General features: G+C 37.3%; 1 long non-coding RNA gene across 1 annotated transcript; it reads left to right on the forward strand.

Annotated features, from left to right (window-relative positions):
• Positions 1 to 664: 664 nt before the first annotated feature.
• Positions 665 to 7,502, forward strand: LOC129138962 (uncharacterized). Its single transcript, XR_008542187.1, has 3 exons — positions 665 to 1,307; positions 3,065 to 6,364; positions 7,093 to 7,502. It is a non-coding gene; the product is annotated as an uncharacterized LOC129138962 (long non-coding RNA).
• The last annotated feature ends 416 nt before the right edge of the window (positions 7,503 to 7,918 follow it).

Below are 7,918 nucleotides of genomic sequence, written 5' to 3' on the forward strand. Positions count from 1 at the left end.
ATAGTAAAGAATATATTTTTATGACTCATGGTAGCTTTAACTTTGTTCTTAAAATTCTGAGTAATTTAAGGGTTCACATTTGAAGAATCTGCTGCATTACAGATAACATTTTATTGCAAGTAAATGCATTTCAAAATTTGCTATTGGTTTTGTATTAGATTATTCTCAGCCTACTTCATTATCAAGCTATACTATTTTATTCATGCAGTTTGATGATCTGATGGCAGAGAAGGAAGCTGTATCTTCAAAATGTGTCAATTTGGCTAAAGAGAATCAGGTTTTTCAACAGGAGTTATTATCTATGTAAAAAGTACAACAGGAATGTGAAAAACTTGAGGAGGAAAAAAGATGTTGGAAGAAGAAATATTAAATCTTAAGACACATATGGAAAACAGTATGGTAGAACTTAGTAAACTACAAGAATATAAATCAGAGCTAGATGAAAGGGCAATGCAGGCAGTAGAAAAATTAGAAGAAATCCATTTACAGGTGAGTTGTTTAAATCAGGTAAGTTTACTTGTAATGTGCTTTCATTTATTTCACTGCAAATTATATTTTGGAGATTATATATATATATATATATATATATAGTGTTTCATCTGCCTCTCTTGTAGCAATCTGCTTTGTAGAGTTCTAGAAAAAAATGGTATCTGTTTTTTCTTTTAAATATTTAAATTTCCATTATTATTATAACAAAATCTTTCAGAGTAATGATTCTCATTATGGAGTCATTTGATGATTAAGACCAGTTGGCAAAGGAAAAAATTGTGATTTAGAAATTATGTGATAATTATGAATTGGTCTTAAGCTACAGTGTTCATTGATCACTTTTTAAAATTATGAATGGATTCTATTACTTTTTATATGACCAGATTACATTAATACTAGCATAATTATGATTTCAAATTTTTACAAATCAGACTTAATTCTGAATTCAGTTATTAGTTTTGATATTGCTGAAATATTTTAAACTTCAGCCTCTTTTTTAACATATTAAAAATACTCTTTGAATCACTGACGCAAAATGAAAGGCAACAAACATAATAATTAGGTTATAATTGTTTTAAAAGTGTATTCTTTTCCTCTGTTTTAGGAACAAGCACAATATAAAAAACAATTAGAGCAGTTAAACGAGGATATAATACAGCTTCACTAAATAAGAAGGAACTCACACTTAAAGATGTGGAATGTAAATTCTACAAAATGAAAACTGCTTATGAAGAGGTTACAACTGAGTTAGAAGAATATAAGGAAGCCTTTGCAGCAGCGTTGAAAGCTAACAATTCCATGTCAAAAAAATTAACTAAGTCAAAACATACACTCATAGAAAATGAATTAAGCTCATTAATTTGTTTCAAAAGCATAATTTTTAGTGAGATGGCTTCATGAGATTAGAAGGAAGTGAATGCTAATTTCACAATGTAATTTTGAAAAATAATGTTAGTAAATAATCTTACCTTTAAAATGTTAGTCAAAGATAGTTTTTGTCTCTCCTCTCATTTTTTTTTTTTTTTTGCTTTTGTATGGCTTTTTTTCCTGAAAAGTCTCATGTAATTAACCTGATCTGTTAGTTTTTTTCACTAAGTATTTTTGAAGCTTTATAATTAATGAAGTGATCTTGTTATAAAATTACTTGTCAGAATTTCCCTAAATAGAAATATTAATGTGTTTAATTTACTTTTCTGTAGATCACAACCTAAATGCAAAGTGGTCCTGCTACTCTGGGCACAATTGTTTTTGATTGTGATCTTTAGTATTATCACCAGAGGGTGCCTCAAGAAAGACTATTTGTGTAACATATTCAAGATGTTACAGAAAGGCACCCTTGTGAAATAGGGAATAATTATCACAGGAATTTAAAGAAGTGTAATTCACAAAGCGGTTAAAAAATAGCACCTTGTTCAGCCTGAAGCAGTGTGTGGAAGGCAGAAAGAATATGCCCCACCTCCAGGGCCTTTGTCACAGAATATGGGCCTTTGTCACTAGAATATGGTGTCTCTTAGAAGATTCATGAAAGAATGAAAAGGATCCTGAAAAACACTCGTGAACACAGATTTCTAATAACTTTAATATCATGGGTAAAAATTCCCCATAAGTTCCCCGATACCCCAAGAATTGGACTGGTTAAGAATTCTCAAAAGTTAGGCTGGGTGCAGCTGCTCATGTCGGCAATCCCAGCACTTTGGGAGGCCAAGGCCAGTGGATCACTTGAGGTCAGGAGTTTGAGACCAGCCTGGCCAACGGTGAAACCCCACCTCTACTAAAAATATAAAAATTAGCCGGGTGTGGTGGTATGTGCCTGTAATCCCAGCTACTCGGGAGGCTGAGGCAAGAGAATTGCTTGAACCCAGGAGGCGGAGGTTGCAGTGAGCCAAGATTGTGACACTGCACTCCAACCTAGGTAACAGAGTGAGACTCTGTCTCAAAAAAAAATCCCAAAAGTTTAATAAAAAGACCAACTGGTTTATAAAACTGCTAACCTAAGTAAAACAAAAATTGTATACCAAGGAAATATTTTGCCACATTTGCAAGCTAAATCACCAATATTGAAATTGTTTAGATATATAATTTAAATAAACTCCATGGTCTAAGTCAAATCACCTATAACTACTCATCAGTTACCAGTGCCATGCACCTAATTTGGAGAAGCAGCTGGTATTCAAGAGGATGTAAGTCTAATGTTAATTAAGCACAGACTTATGAAGAACCAGGATGGCCACCTTATCCTTCTTAAGTCCTTAAAACTTTTGTTATTAAAAGTTCTGCATTCCATAACTCATCATGGAAAGAGAAAATGATCCAAATTAAATATATTTGTGTGGTGATTTGTAAACTGCTAAAATAGTTTATAACCAATATTTGGTTTGTCAAACCTATATTCCTAGGAAAACAATCAAAACTTCAGGTACATTTGGTTACCTGATGGGCCATTTAAACATTTTATAAAGGGATTTCATTCAGTTGTCATTTTCAGTGCATGTTTTCTGATTGTATAAAAGCTCTTCCATGCGAGAGAGTTGATGTTAAAATAGTAGATTATTACCCTGCAGTGTATTTTCACCAGGTAAAGAAAGCCTTTTATGGTTCACTGAAGACAGTCAACCCCTGCAAAATCTAGAATCTGATGACTGGATCTTCTGAGAACATCAGAGAAGGACTGCCCTTGCCATCCACATGACAGCAAAACTTTAAAACCTTAAACTTTGGGTTCATAGTCTCACAACTCAGAAGGGTCCTTCCACACTTGGAACCATATACCCACTGGAACCCTTAAGGTAAAGCTAACAAGGACAGTTCCCCCCCAGAAGAAGATGGCATCCTTAATGTGAACAGCTTTTCCCAAGATCACAGATCAAGACTTCTCTACTATCATGAGACACTTATCTGAAGTATCTGTGCAGCTGCTAACACTTATAACATGTGGAGAAAACATGGGGTATTATAAAGATTTGGTTGTAGGGAATTAACAGAAAAACCCACTAGTTAAGCAAGTAAACTCTTTATCTAATTCATTCTTTAATCTATTTGATTTTAGGTGGTTTGATTTATGGGGACCCTGAGTTAGGAGCATATACCAAATTCTTGGTGTTATCCCAATAGTCATAAGAGTCTCCCTGGTGCACTGTACTTACTCAAATGTTTTACGAGTTTGCATGCAGGCATCTCTAAAATATCAAATGGTATCTCTTCAACTGGAATGACAAGAGATTAAAAAAAAAGTGCAACCATAAGGACACCATAACCTATGAGTGACATGCTAAACCGGAAACCCAAAACAATGAGAGTGACATGCTAAACCAGAAACCCAAAACAATGGGAGTGATGTACTAAAACTGGAACCCAAAACAATGGGAGTGACGTGCTAAACCAGAAACCCAAAACAATGGGAGTGACTTGCTAAAACTGGAACCCAAAACAATGGGAGTGACGTGCTAAAACCGGAAATGAAAACAATGGGAGTGATGTGCTTAAACCAGAACCCAAAACAATGGGAGTGACCTGCTAAACCAGAAACCCAAAACAATGGGAGTGACTTGCTAAAACTGGAACCCAAAACAATGGGAATGACGTGCTAAAACCGGAAATGAAAACAATGGGAGTGATGTGCTTAAACCAAGAACCCAAAACAATGGGAGTGACCTGCTAACCAGAAACCCAAAACAATGGGAGTGAGTGTAAAACCAGAAACCAAAACAATGGGAGTGATGTGCTTAAACTGGAACCCAAAACAATGGGAGTGACCTGCTAAACCAGAAACCCAAAACAATGGGAGCATCCTGCTAAACCAGAAACTGAAAACAATGGGAGTGACCTGCTAAACCAGAAACCCAAAACAATGGGAGCATCCTGCTAAACCAGAAACCCAAAACAATGGGAGTGACGTGCTAAACCAGAACCCAAAACAATGGGAGTGATGTGTTAAAACAGGAACCCAAAACAATGAGAGTGACGTGCTAAACCAGAAACCCAAAACAATGGGAATGACGTGCTAAAACCGGAACCCAAAACAATGGGAGTGACGTGCTAAACCAGAAACCCAAAACAATGGGAATGACTTGCTAAAATCGGAACCCAAAACAATGGTAACTAAGAGTGATGCTAAGGCCCTACATTTTGGTCACACTCTCAACTAAGTGAGAACTTGACTGAAAAGGAGGATTTTTTTTTCTAAGACAGAGTCTTGGTCTGTCCCCCAGAGTGGAGTGCAGTTGCACGATCTCGGCTCACTGCAAGCTCCGCCTCCCGGGTTCAGGCCATTCTCCTGCCTCAGCCTCCTGAATAGCTGTGACTACAGGCACCCGCCACCACACTTGGCTAATTTTTTGTATTTTTAGTAGAGATGAGGTTTCACCGTATTAGCAAGGATGGTCTCAATCTCCTGACCTCGTGATCTGCCCACCTCAGCCCCACAAAGTGCTGGGATTACAGGTGTGAGCCACCGCACCCAGCCAAAAGGAGGAATTTTTTAAGCAAAATTATGGGAGGCCATTGTTTTGAACTAAGCTCATGCAATAGGTCCCAACAGACCAAACCAAACCAAAATGGAGTCACTCATGCTAAATGTAACATAATCAAACTAAGACTTTAAGGAAACACATAAATCCTAGAACAAACCAGGTTTTGTTTTTCTCCTGTAAACAGGATGTTCCAGCATAAGAAGATATCTTCTACTCAAGTCCTTGTTCCACCTTTTCAAATCTCACTGTTCTATTTCCCAAGGGGTTTCTAAACCAAGTAAGTACATTTGCAAGGGTAATAGTGACACCAGTGACTGAAGTTTTGGCCAATCTCTCAAAATTGAGAAAATAACCAAAGGGAAGGCATTGTTAAAGTGAACTAAGTATGGCCTGAGAAGGACTCCATAATTATATGTATGAGTCCTTGTGGATGAACTGCAACCTACTTTAATAGGTATACAAGAATGAAAAACTAACTTGAGAGTATGCACCTGGAACAACAGCTACATCTTGGCCAATCCCAATGGCCAAACTTCAACCACTCAGGCACTGCCAAATGTTCAAACTGTGTTCAAACAAGGCAAATGCTGAGTTGTTTCTGTACCTCACTTCCGATTTCGGTATGCCATTTCCCTTTTGTCTATAAATCTTCTTGCACCACATGACTGCGCTGGAGTCTCTGTGAATCTGCTGTGATTCTGGGGACTGTCTGATTCGTGAATCGTTTATTGCTCAATTAAACTCCTTTAAAGTTTTCCTTTTAACAGAACTAACACAGAAGAATTTCCAGATCCATGACCAGACGTTTTGTAATATCCAACCTTGTATTAACATGAATAGACTCTTCCTTAGATAGCTAACCTTGTTTTTAATATGAACAGACTCTCCCTTAGCTGAGAAAACCAGACAAACTCCATTTGGCTCCTTCATTTACAAGACATCAAGGGCTCCTTACCCACCCCCTTTCCTCAAGTACTTTAACTTGTGCAAGCTGATTTTCAACATATCAAAGAGTACAATTAACTGATAAAAAGCTGAGACAAGCGATGTCCACAGTTCCCAGCAAATTACTCAGAGATAGTATCATAAAGCCCCCACATTTTTCTGGCAGATAATGCCCAGAGCCCCCTCACCTATCACTTTGTGGTGAATTTAAAGCCCCTGCACCTGGAACAGTTTGTTTTCCTGTAACCATAAGTCTTTTTAACATTTTTGTCGTTTTTTTCTTCTGTAAAGTTGCTGCAGCTAGAATCCCCCGTCCCCTGTCTAAACCAAAGTATAAAAGAAAATCTATTCCCTTCTTCAGGGCCAAGAGAATTTTGTGCATTAGCCATCTCTCAGTCACCGGCTAATAAAGGACACCCGAATTCATCTCAAAGTGTGGCGTTTCTCTTTAACTCACTCAGGTATGACAGTTTCAACTATGGTAGAAGACTCGAGTAAGGCAAATACAGTCCCCCTAAATTTGACTATTATTTAGGTTAATGGTGAGTTTAGAAGAAATAAGTTAAGACTACACAGAGTGGGCTAAAGTGCAAATAAACACTGGAAATATTTCCCAGAAAATATGACTTTGAACAGGCTGCTGCACACCCTGCATGTACAGATAAACTAAGAAAAAGGTGTGGAGAGTTATTTAAGGACCTATGGTTAACTCAGTCCTCAAGATGTTCCAGGTTTCATCCATGAATCGAGGAGGACCTCCCAAAAGCTGTTTGGGACCACAGTCTTTGAGCAAGGAGCATACCTTACGATGGAAGCTGTGCTTTAGTGGCCGATGACCATTTCCACTGCACAACACTACAGGTGCTTACTGCCAGGCTGGTGTGAAATATGTTCCAGCACATAATCTATGTCACCAATGAAGGTGGTGGTTCAGACTTGGTGCACACAAGCTTTCCTGTCCCACAAGAACACAGCATGCTCTGTTCTCGGATTCCATTCCAATCACATAACAAATATGACTGCCTTTTTTCTCTCGGCATCAGAAAGATTAGAGGAAAATTTGCACTCAACTTAGACAACTCTAAGCTCTTATAACCTGCCTATATCTACAGGTCAGCTTTATCTTATTTATGTATATTTCCTTCAACTTGAGTTTTACTTATTTCTACTTTTCCTTTTTAATTCACAGACACCCATAAACTCAGAAAATACAGTGTAAAACAAACTGAAGAACAAATAAACAACTCACCAGAGATTTATTCATTTCCTGTTGCTCTTGGAAACACCCAGAGGACACTGGAAACATAGCTGGGATAGAAGGCAAATGACGTGGATTAAGGAGAGAACTGGTGTGGTGTGCTCCCAGATTCTTCTGCCCAACACTCTAGACACATTACCTGGGAAAGCCCTCCTCCCTCCTGAAAAAGAAAAACTTCTCCATGGGAGAAGAGTCCTTCATGCCTCATTAGGGGCAGCAAAGACTCAAGTTAAGATAAGATACATCTACAAGTACATTAATTGGTAGACATTAGATGCACAATTTATTTTTGAATAAAAATATGTATTACCTACTAATTTAGTAACAATATTATCTAAAGATATAATCTAATAATTTAATACAAAGAAACATTATAAGTTCACTAAAATAAATGTTATAGAAATATACTGGGCCGTATTAACTATTTTCCTATTAGTATGTAGATTCCACAAATAACTTCATATGAGTGTTCCCATGACAGTACATCTTGCTTTTCTATACCTGAACATTATGGAAAGTGCATCTTGCAAACCAGCAATTTTGGTCTACAGTTACGTTTTTTAAAATGTACATAATATGTACTTCCTGCAGTACACCATTCTACTCATGTTTCCCAATAACACCTTTCTTTCTATCCAAGCCCTCATATTATGCTCTGAGAATAAATTGGGCTTTTCCATCTGACTTGTCCAGTGAATGGACAATGGAAAATGTGATGCAAATATCCATTGGTTCTTCCCTTTTTGGGCATAGTCAA

The sequence above is a fragment of the Pan troglodytes genome, chromosome 14, assembly GCF_028858775.2.
Source record: "Pan troglodytes isolate AG18354 chromosome 14, NHGRI_mPanTro3-v2.0_pri, whole genome shotgun sequence".
Taxonomy (NCBI): domain Eukaryota; kingdom Metazoa; phylum Chordata; class Mammalia; order Primates; family Hominidae; genus Pan; species Pan troglodytes.